The sequence below is a fragment of the Dasypus novemcinctus genome, chromosome 14 (assembly GCF_030445035.2).
Source record: "Dasypus novemcinctus isolate mDasNov1 chromosome 14, mDasNov1.1.hap2, whole genome shotgun sequence".
NCBI lineage: Eukaryota > Metazoa > Chordata > Mammalia > Cingulata > Dasypodidae > Dasypus > Dasypus novemcinctus.
This window is the reverse complement of record NC_080686.1, coordinates 2,968,340-2,990,109: the sequence shown is the minus strand read 5'-3', so window position 1 is coordinate 2,990,109 and position 21,770 is coordinate 2,968,340. Positions and strand designations below refer to the sequence as shown.

Here is a 21,770-nt window from a genome sequence, read left to right as displayed (position 1 = left end):
ATACCAGGAATGAAACCCACTTGCTCATTGTATTTAATTCATTTAATGTGTTCCTGAATACATTTAGCAAGTATATTGTCGAGGATTTTTGCATGTAAGTTCATTAGAGAGATTGGTCTGTAATTTTCCCTTCTTGTGTTGTCTTGGCTTTAGTATTAGGGTAATGGTGGCATCATAGAATGAGTTAAGCAATGTTCCTTTTATTTTGATTTTTTGAAAGTGTTAAGCAAGATTGGTGATAGTTCTTTCAGGAATATTTGGTAGAATTCACATGTGAAGCCATCTGACCCAGGATCTTCTTAGCTGATAGGTTTTTAATGATTGATTCTGTCTCTTGTGATTGGTTTGTTGAGATCATCAAATTCTTCTTATCAATGTAGGCTGCTTATGTGTTTCTAGGAATTTGTCCATTTCCTCTCAATTGCCCCTGTTGTTGGCATGTAGTTTTTCAAAGTATTCTCTCATGGTAGTCTTTATTTCTATGGGATCAGTGGTGATATCTCCTTTCTCATTTCTTATTTTGTGTATTTGCATCTTCTCTCTTTTTTCTTTTTAGCCTAGAAAAGAGTTTGTTAATTTTATTGATCTTCTCAAAGAACCAGCTGTTTGTTTTGTTAATTTTTGTCTAGCTTTCTTATTTTCTATTTCACTTAGTTCTGCTCTGATATTTATTATTTATTTCTTTCTTCTTCCTTTGCAGTTATTTTGTAGTTTTTTTACTAATTCCTCCAAGTGTGCAGTTAGTTTTCAATTTTAGCTCTTCTTTTTTGATATCTGAATTGATGGCTATAAATTTCCCTCTAATACAGCTTTTGCTGCATCCCATATGTTTTGATATGTTGTGTTGTCATTTTTATTAGTTTCAAGATAGTTGATGATTTCTTTTGAGATATTCTCCTTGACCCACTGTTTGTCTAATTGTGTGTCATTTAACTTCCATATCTTGGTGCCTAATCTGGGTCTCTGGCTCTTGCAGTTCCAGCTTCATTCCACTGTGGTCAGAGAAATCATTTTGTATGATTTCAATCTTTCTGAATTCATTGAAACTTTCTATGTGGCCTACATGTGGTCTATCTTGGAGAATGATCCATGTGCACTTGAGAAGAATGTATATCCTGCTGTATTTGGGTGTAATGTTCTGTATATGTCTATTAGGTCCAGTTCCTCTAATATATTCTTCAAAGTCTTTGTTTCTTTATCAATTCTCTGTTGTGATGTTCTGTCCAAGAGTGATAGTGGTATATTAAAGCCCCCCAGTATAATTGTAGGATTTTTTCCAGTGTTTCCCTCATGTATTTGTTGGTGCCCTGCTTAGAAGCAAAAGGTTATGCTTGTTCTTTCTTCTTGAAAGATTAACCCTTTTATTAATATATAGCATCCATCTTTGTCTCTCACAATAGTTTTACATTTAAAGTCTATTTTGTCTTATATTAATATAGCTATTCCTGCCCTTTTTTGGTTATTGTTTGCCTGTAAAATTATTTTCCAGTCATTCACTTTCAATCTCCTTGAATCCCTGGGTCTAAGATGGATTTCTTGTAGACAGTATATAGATGCGTCATACTTCCTTATCCATTCTTCCAGTCTGTGTCTCTTGACAAGTGCATTTAATCCATTGACATTCATTGTTATTACTCTCAAGGAATTATTTACATCAGCCACATAAGGTGTGTACAGTTATAATTGTAGGGAAAAGGAACATCTATAATGAGATGATCAACTGAATATTGTGAAAAATATAGTATGAATTAAAGGGCCAGTTTGATAGGGAAAGAGAAAAGAAAGGAAAATAACATAAATAGTGAATAAAAGAAAACAGAATAGAAGTGTTAGAAATAAAAAGTCAGAAAAATTGGGGGCTAAACAAAGAGGTGAAATGTAAGAGAAGCAATAAATGGTGTAAGATAGAAAGATGTAAAGGAAAAGATATCCACATTGGTAGCCAAAATCAGTACACATAGAAAAGAGGATATCAAGGATGAGGAAGTACAGCAAACAAGAAACACTGACTGCAGCACCTAATAGAAAAAAATAAGAAAAGAGGATAAAAAGTAAAATAAAAGGAAATAGAGAAAAAATGGGGAAAAGGGGGCCATGAGGGGATAAAAAGAAGGAAAGGCAAGAAAATAAACATAAAAGACCAGACAAAGCCTCAAGCCAGGAATCATCTTTGCATTTGAATAAACTGCTTAGGAATCTATCCTTCCCTCCTTCTCACTTCCTCACTTCCCTCTTTCCCAGGGCAGCAGGAGGGCCATGTGAGAACTCCCTTCTGAGACTCAAATGGGACACTGGTGAACCAACTCACCAAAGAAAATGATTCTTAGTTTCTTTGAGAGAGAGCAACCATACCTTACCAAGGACCCAAAATATGCCATTGGAAACTACCAACCATGTCCTACTGTCCCCCTCCCTTTGGTGTGCTGTGTAGGTCTAGTTAATTGCCTGACTCCACCTTCTTCCATACCAGGTTTCCATATCCTAGTGTGTTTATGCAAATTGGACTCTCTCAGTGGATTTTCTTCTCCTCTCTCCCTAGCCACTTGCTAAGCAAGCTGACATGCTCCTCCAAGCCTGAAAAAATGGGGGACCTGACAGTTGAACCTGCACTCCTCATGCCCCTCTGCACCCTTCACCAAAGCCCCCCCACTCTCAGAGATTATCTGAAACCAGAGGGCTAAGGGAATTCCAGGGTCTGGGAGTGCTGAGTTTGGGGAATGTGGGCTTGGGGTAATGCAGGCTCAGGGAACATGGGTTTGGGAATGTGGTTACAGGAAATGTGGGGTTTGTGGAATGCAAGTTCAAGGAACATGGGTTTGGAGATCACATATTTGGGGAAAAGGGGGTTCAAGAATACCACCTTGTACATGGTGGTGTTCAGGGAATGCTGCAGCTATCAGCCCTAGGGGAAGGGTTTAGCCTTCCCACAGCTTCTGGTTCTAGTGACAGAAACCCATAGTTTTACCTTGAGCAAGTGCTCCTTTTGTTGCACTCTGTCTAGCACCTCCTGCTTTGTGGGTTCCCAAAACTGCTCATTCTGGCTGGATTCTGTCCCCACTCATGAGGCTTTTTGCAGAAGAGATGCTGAGGGCACACTCACACAGATGCCATCTTGCCCTGCCTACCCATTTACATTTTTAAATAATTTTATTCCCACGTATTTAATTTTTTACTTGCTTTTATAAATGATTTTTTATTTCCTCTTTAGATTGCTTATTATTTGTATGCCAAAATGCTTCTGATTTTTTCACTTTAATCTTATACTATGCCACATTACTGGACTCATTTATAACCTCTAGAAGCTTTGCTGTAGCTTTCTCAGGGATTTTGAGATATAGGATCATGTCATCTGCAAATAGTGAAATTGCCCTTCTTCCTTTACAATTTGGATACATTTTATATCTTTTTCCTGCCTAAGTGCTTTAACAAGTACTTCTAACACAATGTTAAATAAGAGTGGCATCCTTTCCTTGTTCCACATCTTAGAGGAAAAGATTTTAGGATTTCACCATTGAACATGATGGTAGCTTTGGGTTTTCATATATACCACTTATCATGTTGAGGATGTTTCCTTCTACTCCTATTTTTGTATTGTTTTTATCAGGAAAAGATGCTGTATTTTGCTGAATGCTTTTTCTGCATTTATAGAGATTGTCATGTGATATTTTCTTTCAATCTGTTAATATGGTATATTATGTTGATTTTATGTTAAACTGTTCTTGCATACCAAGGGTGAAACTCACTTGGTCATAGTTTATAATTCATTGCATGTGTTGTTTTAATACACTTAGCAAATATTTTGTTAAGGAATTTAGCATCTAGAGGAAAACTAGAGCTTGCCTTTCTAGTCACATCTTTGTTTGGCTTTGGTATTTGGGTGATGCTGGTATCATAGAATGAGTTAGGCTATGTTCCATCCACTTCTTTTTTTTTTTTTTTTTGGATGATCTTAAGCAGGATTGCTGTGAATTCTTTCTGGAATGTTTGGTAGAATTCACCGGTTAATCCTTCTGGTCCTGAGCTTTTCTTAGTTGGGAGATTTATGGTGACTAATTCATTTTTTTGCTTGTGATTGGTCTGCTGAGATTATCAATTACTTCTTTCATCAATGTAGGCTAATTTTGGGTTTCTAGGAATTTTTCCATTTCCTAATTATCCATCTTGTTGGCATGCAATTTTTCAAAGTATCCTCTTATGATAATCTTTAATTCTGTAGGATCTTTAGTGATATCCTCTTCCTCATTTCTTATTTTATGTACTTACATCTTCTTTATTTTTTTCTTTGTTAGTCTAGCTAAGAGTTTGAAAATTTTATTAATGTTCTCAAAGAAAAAGCTTTTGGTTTTGTTTCTTTTTCCTAGTGCTTGCTTATTTTCAATTTCATTTAGCTCTGCTCTAATCTTTTTTATTTCCTTTCTACTTCCTTTAGGGTTAGTTTGTTGTACTTTTTCTAATTCCTCCAGGTGTGCAGTTAGGACTTAGATTTTGGCTCTTCCTTTTATTTTAATACAGGCATGCATGGCTATGAATTTTCCTCTAAGTACATATTTTGCTGAACCCCGTAGGTTTTCATACATTATGTTTAAATTTTCATTAGTTTCAAAGTAACTACTAATTTCTTTTGCAATTTCCTCCTTGACCCACTGATTGTCTAAGAATATGTTGTTTAACTTCCATATTTTTGTGCCTAATCTGCTTCTGTCCCCCTTACTGATTTCCAATAACCTCACAGAAATTATGTTGTATAATTTCAACATTTCTGAATTAATTGAGTTGCTTTGTGGCCTAGCATGTTTTCTATCCTGTAGAATTATCCCCGTGCACTTGAGAAGAATGTATATCCTGATGTATTTTGCTGTAATGTCCTGTATATGTCTATTAGGTCCAGAACTTCTAATGTATTATTCAGGTTATTTGTTTCTTTTTTGATTCTCTGGTGAGATCTTCTGTCTAATGGTCATAATGGTATATTAACATTCCCCATTGTAATTGTATAGACATATTTTTCCTCAATTAGTTTTTCCAATGTTTGCCTCATATATTTTGAGGATCCCTGGCTTGGTGAATAATCTTTATGATTTTTCTTTCTTCTTGATAGATCACCCCTTTTATTAACTATATGTTCTTTGTCTCTTACAATAGTTTTTTTTTATTTAAAGTTTATTTTGTCTGATATTAGTATATATACTCCCACCATTTTTTGGTTATTGATTGCATGTAAAATTCTTTTCCAGCCATTCATTTTCTTTTTTTTTTTAAAGATTTATTTATTTATTTAATTTCCCCCCCTCCCCTGGTTGTCTGTCCTTGGTGTCTATTTGCTGCGTCTTGTTTCTTTGTCCGCTTCTGTTGTCGTCAGCGGCACCGGAAGTGTGGGCGGCGCCATTCCTGGGCAGGCTGCTCTTTCTTTTCACGCTGGGCGGCTCTCCTTACGGGGCGCACTCCCTGCGCGTGGGGCTCCCCTACGCGGGGGACACCCCTGCGTGGCACGGCACTCCTTGCGCGCATCAGCACTGCGCATGGGCCAGTTCCACACGGGTCAAGGAGGCCCGGGGTTTGAACCGCAGACCTCCCATATGGTAGACGGACGCCCTAACCACTGGGCCAAAGTCCGTTTCCCGCCAGCCATTCATTTTCAACCTCCTTGCATCCCTGGGTCTATGGTGAATTTCTTGTATACATCATATAGTTGGATCATATTTCCTTATCCATTCTTCCAATTTGTGTCTCTTGCTTGGAGGGTTTAATCCATTAACATTCAATATTATTACTGTCAAAGAATTCCTTCATTAGCCATATTATCTTTAGGTTCTATATGCCATATGTTGTTTTTATTTCTCTCTTATTCTTTTAGTTTTCCTTATATTTTCCTCCATCTCTCTTTCTCCTAGCTTTCTGTTCAGCCTGCAGATCTCTCTTTAGTATTTCTTGATGGGCAGTTTCTTATTGACAAACTCTCTTAATTTCTTTTTATCTGTGAATATTTTGAACTCTCTCATTTGTGAATGCCAGCTTTCCTGGATAGAAAATTCTTCGCTTTAAGGGTTTTTTTTTTTTTGTTCATTTTTGTTTTTGGGATTTCACAGCTTTATTGGTCAAGTTTTTTTTTTTTAAGCACCTTAACTATGTCATACCATTGCCTTCTTGCCTACATAGTTTCATATGAGAAATTAGCACTTAACCTTATTGAGCTCCCTTTTATGTGATGGATGTCTTTTCTCTTGTTGCTTTTAGTATTCTCTCTTTCTCTTTAGCATTGGACAATTTAACAAGTAAATGTCTTGAGGTAGGCCTGTTAAGATTCTTACTGTTTAGGGTATTCTGTACTTCCTGTACATATACCTAAATATTCCTCAATAAAGTTGGGAAAATTTCAGCCACCATTTCATCCAACACTCCTCCAGCCCATTTCCTTTCTCTTCTCCTTCTGGGATGCCTATAATCACATGTATGTGCATTTCTTATTGTCATTCAAGTCACTAAGTCCCTGCTGGATTTTTTCTAGCTTTTTATCTATCTGTTCTACAATCTGTCTGATTTCAGATGTATTGTCTTCCACATCAATTCTTTCCTCTGACTCTTCAAATCTGCTCTTATGTGTTTACAGTATATTTTTGATTTCTTGCATTTTGTCATTCATCACCATCATATCTGTTATCTTTTTATATGTTTACAATTACTTCCATTTATTCTCCCTTGTCTTCTTAATATCCTTAATCTCTTCCTTCTCTTCATTAAGTTGATTCATGATATCTGTTTGAACATCTCATTATTTGTTCCATATTATACATCTCCTTCTGTTTTTTATTTTGTCAATTAGACTGGGCCATGTCTTCCTGTTTCTTAGTATGGCTTGTAATTTTTTGTTGGTGTCTTTATGGATTTATTCAGTTGGTTAGCTTCTCTTTCTACTCTATGCTTTTATTTTATTGTTGTTTGTGTGTGTGTGCTAAGATTTCCCTTTGACTCTTTGTTCCTCTTATTCTATTTCCTTGCTGTTGTCTGTGCTCCCTTAAAAAAAGAATTAGGGCCAGAGAAAAGGATAATGATAAGCAGAGAAAAGAATAATAGTAATAACAATAAGAAATGTAGAAGAGGAATCATAAAAGACCTAAGAAAATAAATAATTAAAATGTATAAAAAATCATAAATACATAGGAATAAGAATAAAAAAATGAAATGAGAAACAACATATGGAGAAATATATAGAATGATTTATGAGGCCAGAATGATGAAAAGAGAGAAAAGGGTAATAAAGAAATCAGTGACAAAAAGGAGAAATAAAATTTTTAAAATTGAAGGCCAAACAATAGTGATAGAATGAAAGAAAAACAACAGAAAGCAGAAGATAGAAAAATGAAGGAAAGAAGTAACATAGGTAGAAAAAAATCTGTAAAAAAATAAAAGAAAACAAAGTGGAAATACAACAAAGAAAAAAAAACAGCAGCAAATAAAAAAGGAACAACCAAGGTAAACAGCATTCCCTCTTAGGCCCCTAAGTTGCTTCTCAGGTTGCCGGTGTTCATCAATCACACTGTAGCTTGCCTTCTGCAGGTAATGTGTGGGATTTTAGCAAGTAAAATAAAGAAAAATAAAAAAGGAACTTTTTAAAAAATAACAGGGCCACCAAAAAAAAAAAAGAATACATGTTTCCCATCATAACATATCAGCTGGATGCCTGATAACACAGTGGATCTTTTCTCCAGTTCACTAAGGAGACCGGGGAATTGAATCAATGACCTCATATATGCAAGGTGGCAATTCCTCCACTGAGCTAAATTGTCTCTGTAAGTTGACTAGGCTTCAAAAAGCTATCTATCCCTTTCCTCCAGGCATTTTAGACTACAGTTTGCCAGAGTCCTGCTGATTAGGTGCCTGTCCCAACCCCTCTATTCTAATTCCTCTCCTTCCCCAGGTGGCTGAGTATGACAACCCACCTGAGCAAATACCCCTCCTCTCCCTGTTGGGTTGGGTTCCCTTCCAAGGTACAGAGGGGCTCAGCTGGCCAAACTCACCACAAAGAAACCACTGCCCATCCTTTGTCTGATCCCTGTTCTTCCCAGGGAATGTCCTCTCCCAGTCCATTGGCAGCAGTGAGCCTGGGGTTGCATCAATGCTATTTGTCCTGAAGGAAATGTGTATGTGCCATTTCCAACCACAGATGTGAGCAACTCATGGTTTTCCTTTAGCTTCTTTATATTTCCAGGACCCTACTAGATGATTTTTTTTAAAAAGATATATTTATTTATTTAATTCCCCCCTCCCCTGGTTGTCTGTTCTCTGTGTCTATTTGCTGCGTCTTGTTTCTTTGTCTGCTTCTGTTGTCGTCAGTGGCACGGGAAGTGTGGGCGGTGCCATTCCTGGGCAGGCTGCAATTTCTTTCACGCTGGGCGGCTCTCATTATGGGGTGCACTCCTTGCGCGTGGGGTCCCCTATGCGGGGGACACCCCTGCGTGGCATGGCACTCCTTGAGTGCATCAGCACTGAGCATGGGCCAGCTCCACATGGGTCAAGGAGGCCCGGGGTTTGAACCATGTGATAGATGGATGCCCTAACCACTGGACTAAGTCTGTTTCCCCCTACTAGATGATTCAGAGCATGTCCCATTCTATGTATATCCGAAGCAGCTCCTTTAGATAGGTCCCTACCTTCTATCTACTTTTTTTGTATGAGAGGATCAGATTCTGCTTACCTACTTTGATGTCATTTTCCCAGAAGTCTCTACCTAGTTTTTTACTCATGGTGATCTAATTTTCCCATCACCATTTGTTGAAGAGACAATTCTTTCCAGATTGAGAGGTTTTCCACTAGTCAATAATTGGCCAGAAATGTGAGAAATGAATACTGAGCTTTCAATTCTATAGTATTGTTCTATATGTCTGTCATTGTGACATTACCATGGTCTTTTGATTACTGTACATTTTTTATAACTTTTAAGATTGGAAAGTGTGAGTCTTCCAACTCCTGTATTCTTTTACAAGATGGCTTGAGAGACTCAGGGCCCATTAGCCATCCTAATAAATTCTATGATTTTCTTTTCTATTTCTGCAAAGAATCTTGCTTGAATTTTAAATGGGAATACATTTGATCTACAAATTGCTTTGGAATATAGTGACAATATTTGGTTGAATAGTTTTGACATCAGGATGATATCCAACCCATAAACATAGAATAGCCTTCCATTTACTTATATTTTTTTAAATTTCCTTTAGCAATATTTTGTTGTATTCTATTTAGGAGTCCTTTATATACCTGTTAATATTTTATTGTTTTATATTTGATTTTTAATTTTGTAACTGTGGATGATTATTTTCTTCTCCCTATTTTTCATGAGCACTACTGATTTTTGTCTCTTGATTTTGTATCATACCAATCTGCTGAATTTATTAGTTCTAGGTATTTTGTTGTAGATTTTTCAGAATTTTCTGTATATGTAGGAAGGTATCAAGTGCAAATAGGAAATGTTTTACCTTTTCCTTTCCAATTTGGAAGCCTTTATTTCTTTTCCTTGCCTAATTTCTCCCAAGAACTTTAGTACAATGTTGAATAACAGAGGATACAGTGCTCATCCTTTTCTTGTTCCTGATTATAAATGGAAGACTTTCAGCTTTCACCATTAAGTAGAATATTAACTGGGCTTTTCATATATACCCTTTTCATGTTGAGGAAATTTCTTTCTATTCCTAGAATTCTAAATGTTTTTCATCAACAAAGATTGCTTATTTTGTCAAATGCCTTTTCTGTCTTGACTGAGATAATTATGTGTGCATTTTCTTTCATTCTGTTAGTGGTAGATTACATTAATTGATTTTCTCATGTTGAGCCAAATTTACATATCAGAGATGATTACCACTTCATCATTAGTGTATAATTCTTTTAAGATGGTGCTGGATTCAGTTTGTTAGTAATTTTACTTCTAAATTAATGAGATTTTTGTCTGTTGTTTTCCTTTCTTGTGGTATCTTTATCTGGACTAACTATGAAAATAATGCTGGTCTCATAGAGTGAATTAGGTAGTTTCCCCTCCTTTTTACCTTTTTGGAAGAGTTTGAGAAGAATTAAAGTTTACTCTCCTTTAAATATTTTCTAAAATTTTCCTGTGAAACCATGTATACAGAACTTTATTGGGAGAATTTTGATTATGGATACAATCTCTTTATTAGTCATGCGTTTGTTAGATCTATTCCTTCTTCAGTCAATGTAGGTAGTTTATGTGCTTCTAAGAATTTTTCTTTTTTATCCTGGTTATATAATTTATTGACATATATCTTGTGACAGTTTTAATTTCCTTCATGCCTCCCCAAAAATAAAAGATTGGGTTTTTGACCTAATCCCTTCCTGTGTGTGTTTGACCTTTTGATTAGACTACATCATTGAAATACGACACAGTTTGAGATTCTGCCCACTTGCTAGGCCTTATGTGAATGGAGACAGAGAAAATGGAAGCTGTCATTTTTGATCCTGCCACGTTAGAGAGAATGTGAAAATCAACAGCATCCAAAATGTAAGCATGATATCCCCAAGAGGATGGGCCCACAGAACAATTCATGGCTGGAGAGATGAACAATGTGCCTCATAGTCCACAGATGAACTTGGGAAGAAAGCAGAGGAGCCAAGACTGGAGGTGAGGACCTGAAAGAAAGAAGCTCTATGACTGCTTGTCTGCAACTGAGCTCCAGGCGATGGTAGGTAGTACAGGTCAGTAGGGAGCTTGATAATAAATGGTGATCATCTCGCTTTGCCATATGGGAGGAACCTAGTATCACCAGTAGCTAACATTAATGAAAGCTTATCTGTTAATACCTTGATTGGGACATTTCATGCCCTTGGAATTGTAAGGTTTTACCATAAAAAAAATTCTTATAAAACCCAACCTTTTTAAATTTTAAATTTAATTTTTTATTTTTTAAAAAAGATATTTAGATTACATAAATGATACAAAAAAATATATAGGGGATTCACATATGGTCCACTCCCCACACTGCCCATATTTTCATAAAAATGTATTGAGCACTAGACTTGGTATATTATTTGTTTTCATCCATTTTAAAAGATACTTGAAAATATTTTGATAAATTTTCATTTATACTAGATGAACATAAAGGAAAAAAGCTATTAGATATCTATTAAGTATATATTAATAATGAAAATTGAAGCCCATTTACTTTATAAATAGCCAAGCTTATTATGTTTTCCCAAGGATGTGGCTTTTGAGGTACTCATTGGGAGAAATATCTACTCATAAAATCTTGTTCTTAGCCTTATGGTTAAACAAGTTAATAATTTCAGGGTATATTATACAATGCCTTTGCTAAGGTTAAGTAGTTAAACTCCATTTCATTGCCTCATTTTTTTAATTGTCTTTACAGATACAGAGATCACAAACTATGTTACATTAAAAAATATGAGGTTCCCATGTACTCCACACCCCATACCTCCACTCCTCCAATATCAACAACCACTTTCATCATTGTGCCACATTCATTACATTTGAGAATACATTGGAGCACTGCTGCACAGCATGGATTATAGTTGACATTGTAGTTTGCACACTCTAACAGTATATTCAGTGGGTTATGGCAGGATATATAATGTCCAGGACCTGTCCCTGCAATATCATTTGGACAACATCAAGTCCCAAAAATGCCCCACATCACATCTCTTCTTCTCTCTCCATGCCCTCAGGATATACTGTGGCCACTGTCTTCACATCAATGATATAATTTTTTCCATTGCTAGAGTCAACAGTTCTTAAGTAGAATACCAGTAAGTCCACTTTAAGCCATATTTTATTCCTCCATTCTGTGAACCCTGGGATAGTGATGTCCAATCCAACTCTAAATTGAGAGGGGGCTTAGATCCTAAGCCCTAAGCTAATGGATGTGATTCTCCTGCTTGCAGCTGTAGGCACTCTCAGTTTCCTGGTGTAGTTGTTGACCATCTTCACCTCCCTATTAGCTGACCTGGATAATCCAATGAACCAGAGAGTATGAGTTGCAACTCTGCTGAGTCTCAGGGCCCACCTGGCACATGGACAGTCCAGAGATTCAAGTCTCCTGAGTATACACCAGTGGCAGTGTGAACCACAGGTTCAGTAAAAGTGACAGAAGAGGCATGTGTAGAAAGGTCATATCTGAGTTCAACACCATAATCCTCAGGAGCAAAAATTCCAAAGTCAGGTCCATGGACAAGGCACTGAACTCCAGAGCCACCTGCCATGAATGTAGAACCAGTGTGTCTGTAGCCCTCAGGAAAACCAGTACCTGGGGTTGTATATACTTTGGCTGTCTCTGGGACACTGCTTAGACTTGCACAAGCATGACACCTCTGATGACCTCCTGACTCAATTTGAAGTCTCTTAGCCATGTAGACTTATTTGTCTATTCCATTACCCTTTTTATTCAAGGTCTTTATCTAGTGGCAACAGCATCTGATGATTGATAGTAATCCCTCAGTGCCAGAGAGGCTCATCCCTGGTAGTCATGTCCCACACTGGTGGAAAGGTAATTCATTTACATACTGAGTTTGGCTTAGAGAGTGGCCACATTGGAGTAACATGGAGGCTCTCAGGAGGTAACTCTTAGGCACCTCCAACTCTAGGCCTAGGTCATATTTCAGGCACACAGACTCATAGCATAGCCATCAGTATCAAGGTCTCATCATTGGACCATTCTTCTTCACTGATCTTTGCCCATGCTCTTGGGGGGTTGTTGTGGTTCCATTAGGGAATGCGACAGAGCTCCCCAGCTAGGAAATGAGCACTCCCTCTGTTGTCATTTGTAACTCTGACTACCATGACAATACTCAATGACTAGTCAAACATTTTTATATACACTATAACATGTCCTGGAGAACTACCTGCCAACCATGAGTCACTCATTAATAACACCCCACTCCAGTTTTCCTCTCTTGCCATAGTTGAACCCCTCCCTGGTCCAAAACTTCTACAAAAATGAAGTGTACTATATTGCCAAATTTAAATAATAGGACAATGAAATAATGATTGTTTAAAGATTAGAAATAGGATACATACTAGTTTAGAAAAACTAAAATAAAAAATAATTTGGGGTATTAAAAATGAAAAATATCATAAAATATTATTTTTGTAATTTTGCCTTTCATCCCTGTAGTAGGTGTTGCCCTGTATGTACAGTGGCAAGGTAAGTTCTTTCATTCCTTCCTCAGTGTCTACATCCTTTTTTTTTTTCAGTTTTTAATTTTCTCTTCAAAAAAGTTTTAGATCATAATAAAGTCAATATACAATATAGGGGACTCCCATATATCCAACATCAAACCCTTTTACCCCTTCCCCAGCAATGATCTTTTTACATGTTCATGTTATATTTGCTGCAGCTGATGTATAGATATTGAAACATAGCTACAAATCATGTTTCCATTTTGTTTTACATTATGTTTTATATTTTAAACTGTAAACTTTTCTAAAGTTTTAGTTACATTATGATTTACTTTATGGTTTACATTTTTTACTATACACTTTTATAAATTTTGGTGAAATTTAACATGTGCTATATTCATCATTGCATGATCTTGTGGAACCCTTCCATTGCCCCCCAGTTACCCTGCTTTCATCTCTTCTATTCCTCTCTCTGCCTTCCCTCAGGGTGCACAGTGACAACCAAGCTTCACTGCTTTTAGGACCAGATTCACAGATACTTGCATCAATGCTGAGAACTTGACACACTAGACTGTCCTCCACCATTGGAAGCTATGAATTCTCTTGAGAGACACCCTTTCCTCTGTTTGAGAACATCAGTTCTCCTCAGAATGGGGGTATGTTTTCCCACTCATTGTATGGGTCTCCACCCAATGATATAACAAACTATGACAAGATGAGCATTCCCACACTCCCTAGAAGCCTGCCCCTGTGCTAGATGCCCCCATTAGCACCTTAAACAAGAAACCTTTCCTTAAATTATATTTTCTAAAGAGTTTTCTCATCATTATAATTTCAACCACATACCCAAACATCTCCTATGTTCCTCTGCTCCCCACAATGCTCCCCCAATTCCTTGGGCCATCTGATGAATCCTCCCAACCCTAGACCTCTCAAGCCTGCAAAGCCTCACCCAATAGTATCTGCATACCCCCATCTTATCCCTTCCATGTAGAACTACTCACCTCCACTTTCTCATAGATTTCACCCATGTAGCCATTAGCTCATAATCTTCATCTCTCCCCCTCCCCCAATTTCCTGTAAGCCTGTCATCCAGTCTTTAGCTCTCTGAGCCAGCTTGGTCTGCTTATTTCATATCAGAGAGAACAAATAGTATTTGCCCTTCAATCCCTGGCTTGCTTCCGTCAACATAAGGTCCTCAAGATTCATCCATGTTATCCATGTGTTTGTACTGCATTCCTTCTTACAGCTAAGTAGTATTCCATGGTATGTATATACCACATTTTGTATATCCATTCATCTGTTGATGGGCATTTTGGTTGATTCCAATTTTTTACAATAGTGAATAATGCCGCTATGAACATTGGTGTGCAAAAATCAGTTTATGTCCTTGTTTTCAGTTCTGGGTATATACCCAGCAATGGAAATGCTGGGTCATATGACAAATTTATGGCCAGTTTTTTTAAAAACTTCCAAACTGTCCTCCAGAATGGCTGGATACTTCTGCATACCTACTAGCAGTGGATGAGTGTCCCCATTCCTCCACATCCTTTCCAACACTTTTACTCTTCTGTTTTTTGATAACCACCAGTCATATGAGAGTAAGATGGTATCTCGTAGTTTTGATTTACATTTCCCTAAAGCTAGTGATTTTGAGCATCTCTTCATGTCCTGTTTAGCAATTTGTATTTCTTCTTTGGATAAGTGTCTGTTCAAATCTTTTTCCCATTCTTTAAATGGGTTGTTTGTCTTTTTATTTTTGAGATATAGAAGTTATTTATATTAGTCTCCTATCAGATGTGTGGTTACCAAATATTTTCTCCCATTGTGTAGGCTCTCTTTTCACATTCTTGATAAACTCCTTTGAGGTGCAAAAGGCTTTAATTTAGAGGAGGTCCCATTTATCTATTTGTTCTTTTGTGAAGTTTATGAAGCCATTTCCTATTATAACGTCCTGTAGATGCTTCCCTATATTGTTTTCCAAGGTCTTTATGGTCTTGGCTCTTATATTTAGGTCTTTGATCCTTCTTGAGTTGATTTTTGTATAAGGTGTGAGATGGAAATCCTCTTTCTTTTTTTTTTTTTTTTTGCATATGGATATCCAATTCTCCAGGCACTATTTGTTGAAGAGGCCATTCTCTCCCAGTTGAGTGGACTTGGTGTCCTTGTCAAATATGAGATGACTGTATATAAGAAGATGTATATCAGAATTCTCAATTCAGTTCCATTGGTCTTTGTGTCTATTCTTGTGCCAATACTATGCTGTTTTCACCTCTGTGGCTTTGTAGTATATTTTGAAATCAGGTAGTGTGATTCTGCCAATTTCATTTTTCTTTTTCAATATGTCTTTGGCTATTCAGGGCCTCTTTTCTTCCCAAATAAATTTCAAATTTAGTTTTTCTAATTCAATTTTTAAAATGCTGTGTTGATTTTTAATGGGATTGCATTGAATCTGTAGCTCAGTCTTGGTAGGATAGACATTTTAATGATACTAAGTCTTCCTATCCATGAACAGGGAATATTCTTCCATTTATTGAAGTCTTTGATTTTCTTGAACAGTATTCTGTAGTTTTCTGTGTATAAGTCTTTTACATCTTTAGTTAAATTTATTCCTATGTATTTGATTTTTAAATTTACCATTGTAAATGATATTTGTTTCTTGATTTCCTCCTCAGATTGCTCATTATTTGTGTACAGAAATGCTGCAGAGTTTTGTGTATTCATCTTATAACCTGTGACTACTGAACTCATTTATAAGTTCTAGAAGGTTTGTTGTAGACTTCTCAGGTCTTACTATGTATAGGATCATGCCGTCTGCAGATAGTGAAATTTTGACTTCTTCCTTCCTGATTTGGATGTCTTTTATATCTGGTTCTTGCCTCAGTGCTTTAGCAAGTACTTTTAACACAATGTTAAATAAAAGAGGTGATAATGGGATCATCATCCTGTTCCTGATCTTAGAAGGAAAGCTTTTAGGATTTCACAATTGTAAATGATAACTAAAAATTTAGAAAATCATACAATCTAAATTATAAACCATAGTGCAAACCAAAATGGAACCATGTTTTGTAGCTATGTGTCAATATCTGTATATCAGCTGCAGCAAATATAACATGAATATGTAAAAAGATCATTGCTGGGGAACGGGGAAAATGGTTTGATAATGTATATATGGGAGTCCCCTATATTGTATGTGTGACTTTACTGTGACCTAAAACTTTCTTGAAGACAAAATTAGTGTTAGAAAAAAAATGAATGGATATAGACACTGAGGAAGAAATGAAAGAAATTGCCTTGCTACTGTACATACAGGGCAACACCTATTACAGTGATGAAAGGCAGAACATCAAAAACAAAACTTTTCATTTTTTTTAATACCCCAGTTTATTTTTACTTTATTTTAGTTTTTCTGAATTAGTATATCTTCTATTTCTAATATTTAAACCTACCACTACTATTTCATTTCCTTATTAATGGAATTTGCCAATATTTTAGGCTTCATTTTTGAAGAAGTTTTGGACCACAATTATTGCAGGGGAAGAATGCTGGTGTGGGGTGTTAATGATGTGTGACACATGGTTGGAAGGTAGTTCTCCAGGGCATGTGTATAGGGTATATAAAAAAGTTCAGATATTCATTGGGTATTTTCATAGTAGAGTTACAAATGACAACTGAGGGAGTGCTGAGTTCCTAGCCAGGGGAGCTCTGTCAAATTCCCCAGTGTAACAATAACAATCCCCCAAGTGCAAGGACAAAGACCAGGGAAGAAGGATGGCCCAATGATGGGCCCTTGATACTGATGGCTATTCTTATGAGCCTGTGTCCTGGAAATTTCAACTAGGCCTAGAGCTGCAGGGTGCTTAAGAGTTACCTCCTAAAGCCTCCATGTTGCTCAAATGTGGCCACTCTCTAAGCCAAATTTAGCTTGTAAATGCATTACCTTCCCCCCAGAATTTGACATGACTCCTGTGGATGAACCTACTACCAAGTACCCTCTGGTGCTGCAACTAGAAAAAGACCTTGAATAAAAGAGGGAAATGTAAAGACAAATTAGTTTATATGGTTAAGAGACTTCAGAATGAGTCAGAAGTCCTTGGGGGTCGTGCTTATACACATCTCAGCGGGATCTCATAGATAGCTAAAATAGATATAACCCCAGGTAGGGGTGCTCCTGAGATCTACAGAGAAACCCAGGTCCTACACTTATGACAGATGGCTCTGAATTTGTGTGCCTTGTCATTGAGCCCTACTTTGAAATTTGTGCTCCTGTGTGTGATGGATTTGGAGTCAGATGTGAGCTCTGTATGCATGCTTCTTATTTCACTTTTACCAAACCTATGGTTGGCACTGGGGTTGGTGTATGCTCAGGAGAACTGTATGTCTGATCTGTCTATGTGCCAACTGGGCCGAAAGCCTCAGCAAAGTTTCAACTCCTACTCTCTGGTTCATTGGACTTACCCAGGTTACATAACAGGGAGGTGAGGATGGTCAACCACCACACCATGGCACCAAGACAGTCTACAGCTGCAAGCAGGAGATTTCCTTTCATCTGTCTTTGGGGTCTAAGCCCCACCTCAATTTAGAGGTGGAGCCAACATCACCATCTCAGGTTCCTGAGGATTAAGGAATAAAATATGGATTAGATTAGACTACTGGTATTCTACTATAGAATTATTGTGGCTTTAGCAATGGAAGAAAATTTTTTTAAAGATTTATTTTTTTAAATTTATCTCCCCTTCCCCCCATTGTCTGCTCTCTATGTCCATTCACTGTGTGTTCTTCTGTGACCACTTCTATCCTTATCAGCGGCACTGGGAATCTGTGTTTCTTTTTGTTGCATCATCTTGTTGTGCCACGTGTGCAGCTCCATTCTTGGGCAGCCTGCACTTTTTTTCATTCTGGGCAGCTTTCCTTATGGGGCTTACTCCTTGCATGTGGGGCTCCCCTATGTGGGGGACACCCCTGTGTGGCAGGGCACTCCTTGCATGCATCAGCACTGCACATGGGCCAGCTCCACACAGGCCAAGGAGGCCCAGGGTTTGAACTGTGGACCAACCATATGGTAGAAAGATGCCCTATCCTTTGTGTCAAGTCTGCTCCCAGCACTGGAAGAAATTATATCACTGATATGGAGACCTTGGCCACAGGATTTGCTGAAGGCAGGGAGAGGGAAAAAGATGTGTGATATTGGGGAATTTTTGGTTCTAGGAGTTGTCCTCAATGATATTGTAGGGACATGTGCAGGACACTATATATCCTGCCATAACCCACTGAATGGACTGAGAGAGTGTTTAAACTACAACATAAACTATAGTCCATACTTTGTAGCAATGCTCCAAAATGTTCTCATCAAATGCAATGAATGTACCACACTAATGAAAGAAGTTGTCAATGTGGAGGAGTGGGGTGTGTAGGGAGTCAGATATATGGAACCTCTTGTATTCTTTATTGTAACATTTTGTGTGATCTACATATCTTTTTAAAAAGATAATAAAAATTTACAAAATTAGAAAAGGAAGAGGGCAATGGGAGTGAAGCCATAGCACTCAAGGCAATGATTTAGAGTCAGCACTGTGGGATGTCTCTGGGTCAGAGATTTCCTAGGCACAGAACTTATAAACAGGATTTTATATTTTCTATGGCTTGCTTATATAAGAAACAGTTTTGCAAAGTATACCAAACAGACCAGCTCTAAATGGATAAGAAACACTTATTTGGGCTATTTCTAAGCCACTTTGACATGTAAGAATTTAAGTTTTGCAGAGGGGCCATCTTTGGCTCAGTTATCTACCAATTACATGCTTCTATGATGACCTTCCCTATTTATTTCTCTGTTCACAATCTGTTCCTTTGGAATAATGTGCACAACACCTGTGAGCTTTCGACTCAAAACACAAACTAGGTTCCTGACATTGTTTAATTATTAACAACTTCAAATACAGAGGCATAAAATATCTAATCCCTGTGTTCAATTTATCTGTCTGCCCCATTCACATCCTGATTTTTCTTTTTCATGCTTCATCTGACCCTTTTCTCTCTTTGAACTATCCATCATAATCTCACGCCTTTCTGCCCTTCAGTTACTTTCCTCTCCAATTGGAAGGAATGAAGTTGGAGAGCTGGAATTTAAATTGCATTTCTCTGTGCTTCTCTAAGCAGGCCTAAAGGAGTTCATTACAATGTACATTCAGACAGCAATTCTTGTTCAGTAAGCCTGGTATGGACCAAGGTAATTTGCATTACTAACAGACTTCTTTGAAACACAGTAGTAGAAAGTATATGTAGGCCAGATGATTCTGTATTCTGCAATTATCTTTCAGATATATTCTATTAATTTTAATATTTTTCCTTTTAATTAATTTCCTTGGTCACTATAATGAGCAAACATATTTTGTGTTGGATTACTTTTTTTTCTTTCAAATAAACTAGTTTGTTTTGATGATGATGTTTAATAAACTATGCCAGGATGGCAAGAAATAACTAATTTTAAGATACCATATATACATCAAGATATTAAAATGACAAAGAAAAGATTCATCTTAGAATTGGTTAAACTCAGGTATATCTTTTGTCCACTCTCTTATTTTAGCTATAAGTTCTATGCTATTTTCAGAAGCTTTATCATTTTATTTACCTCCTGAAAATGGTATAGAACTTAGAACTGTACTTTTTTAACCTATCAATATGATTATATTTGCCCCTTCCAAGGGTAGTTCAATAAACTGAATTGATTTTGTAAGTTGGAAAATTATCTTCCATCTTCCGACTCTTCCAGTTTCAAGTACCACTTTCCATAAAAACTTTTAGTTCCATGCCTCATCTTTTAATTCTCTCCAGAATGTTTGAGTGAATTATCTGGTTGTAAATTTGAGAACAGATGTGGCCATGAAAAGTTCACTGTCTCCCCTTGCACCCTCTTATTCTTGTAATCCAGCTGCCAATTTAATGTCACTCTCTAGAGTGCTTGCATCTCATGGTCTGCATTTCATAGGCACTACAGCATTATTTAGGAAGGTCTGAGGTTATATATAGCTCTGATTGTGGCAATTTTTTAATTCACTATTGAGGAACAGATGTGGTTCAAGCAATTGAGCTCCTGCTTCCACAATGGGAGGTCCTGAGTTTAGTTCCCAGTGCCTACTGAAAAACAAAAACAAAAACAAACAAACAAATAAAAAACAACCCAGGAGAACTGATGTGGCTCAGGGTTTGAGTGCCAGCTTCCCACATATGAGGTCCCAGATTCAATCCTGACCCCAGTACCTCAAAAAAAATTCCTTGTTAAGAAATCCATTTTTATTGTAAATGTAGAGTCCATCTTTGAATCTACATTTTAATTAATGTGTGATTTTTCTGTATTCTAACCTTTCAATCCTGAAATTCAAAACAACAAACCTAAATTCTGAGTTGGCTATTCCATTACTTACTTTTATATTATTTTATCAATATATGTCTATGATATTTACACTTTATAAAATATAGTCATGATCTAGGCAATCTTTAAATTTTTTGTCTTCTGAATATCATATTGCTAAGATGTAACCATGCTTTTAAATATTGTAATTTATTTTTATTGTGAAATATTCCATTCCATGATATACCATAGTTGATTTCATCCACTATCCTACTAAAGGACATTTGTTCCTTCCTCCCAACAATGTTTTTGTTCTGGGAACAGGAAAGATATGGGAATTCTCTTGCATGTTTCCTGGAATGCACATGAAAGAATTTCTCTCAGGTGTTCACCTTGGAATGGAATTGCTAGTTTTTGAGATATCTGAAATGGAGTTACATAAAATAATTTTTTTCAGAGTATAACAATTTATATTCCCATTGGTGATACATAAAAAAAAAATCTCTAAAGATCCACATGTTTTCCAAAACTTGGTACTGACAGATTTTTAACTATTGTACATTGGGTAGGTGAAAAATAGTATGTAATTGTGGTCTTTATTGGCATTTTCCTAATCACTAATGAAATCTCTTCTTGTACTTGACTATATAAATTTCTTTTGTTTGTAAGATGCCTGAATATGCCAACCTATTTTTATTGGGCATTTCACATACTTTAATTTCTGAGTTTTCATTTATTACTTTTATGTATACTTTATTAGTTTTGTAACTTCAAGCTTGATATACTGATTATAAGTGTTTTTTCACTTTCTTTACAGGATTTATAAAGAATAGAAATTCTTAAATTTCTATAGTAAGATTTATTAGTATTTCTTTATGCTTAATATTTCTTGACTTGTTGAAAGAACCAATTTTTATTCAATGGCTAGAAGATACCTATATTTTTTACCAATGATTTTTTAAATATTATCCATGAAATTTAGCTCCTTAATGTCTGTAGGGATAAGGAAGCTAGGTGCTATAAGATAGAGATATAATTTAATATACTTCCCATAAAGACATTGACTTTTTTATTTAAAATTTTATTTTATAGCAGCTACATATTAAGAAGATAACTTCAATAACAGTAAATCTGATTTAGACAGAAGTTACACTTTCATTCCTTGATCTTGTGGGATTTGGGATGATGTCCACTATGCTTCAGGCTGAAAAGGGATGTGGATATTATGGGGCACAGGAATGGAATTGTTTTGCTTGCACTTGAAAATACTCCTCCCTTTTA

General features: G+C 36.6%; 1 protein-coding gene across 3 annotated transcripts in view; it reads left to right on the top strand.

Moving 5' to 3' along the window:
- LOC101428342 (zinc finger protein 596-like) overlaps positions 1 to 21,770 on the top strand; it is a 174,541-nt gene that overhangs the window by 74,889 nt on the left and 77,882 nt on the right. Inside the window, exons 7-9 of one of the 3 annotated variants that reach the window (XR_011645605.1) lie at positions 10,365 to 10,504; positions 10,580 to 10,685; positions 17,598 to 21,332. The exons of 1 other annotated variant lie outside the window; for it this stretch is intronic. The gene's annotated coding sequence lies outside the window, so the exon portion shown is untranslated. Of the gene's footprint in view, positions 1 to 10,364; positions 10,686 to 17,597; positions 21,333 to 21,770 lie in introns of those variants that run through there. One more of the 3 variants, XR_011645606.1, reaches the window with a different exon arrangement.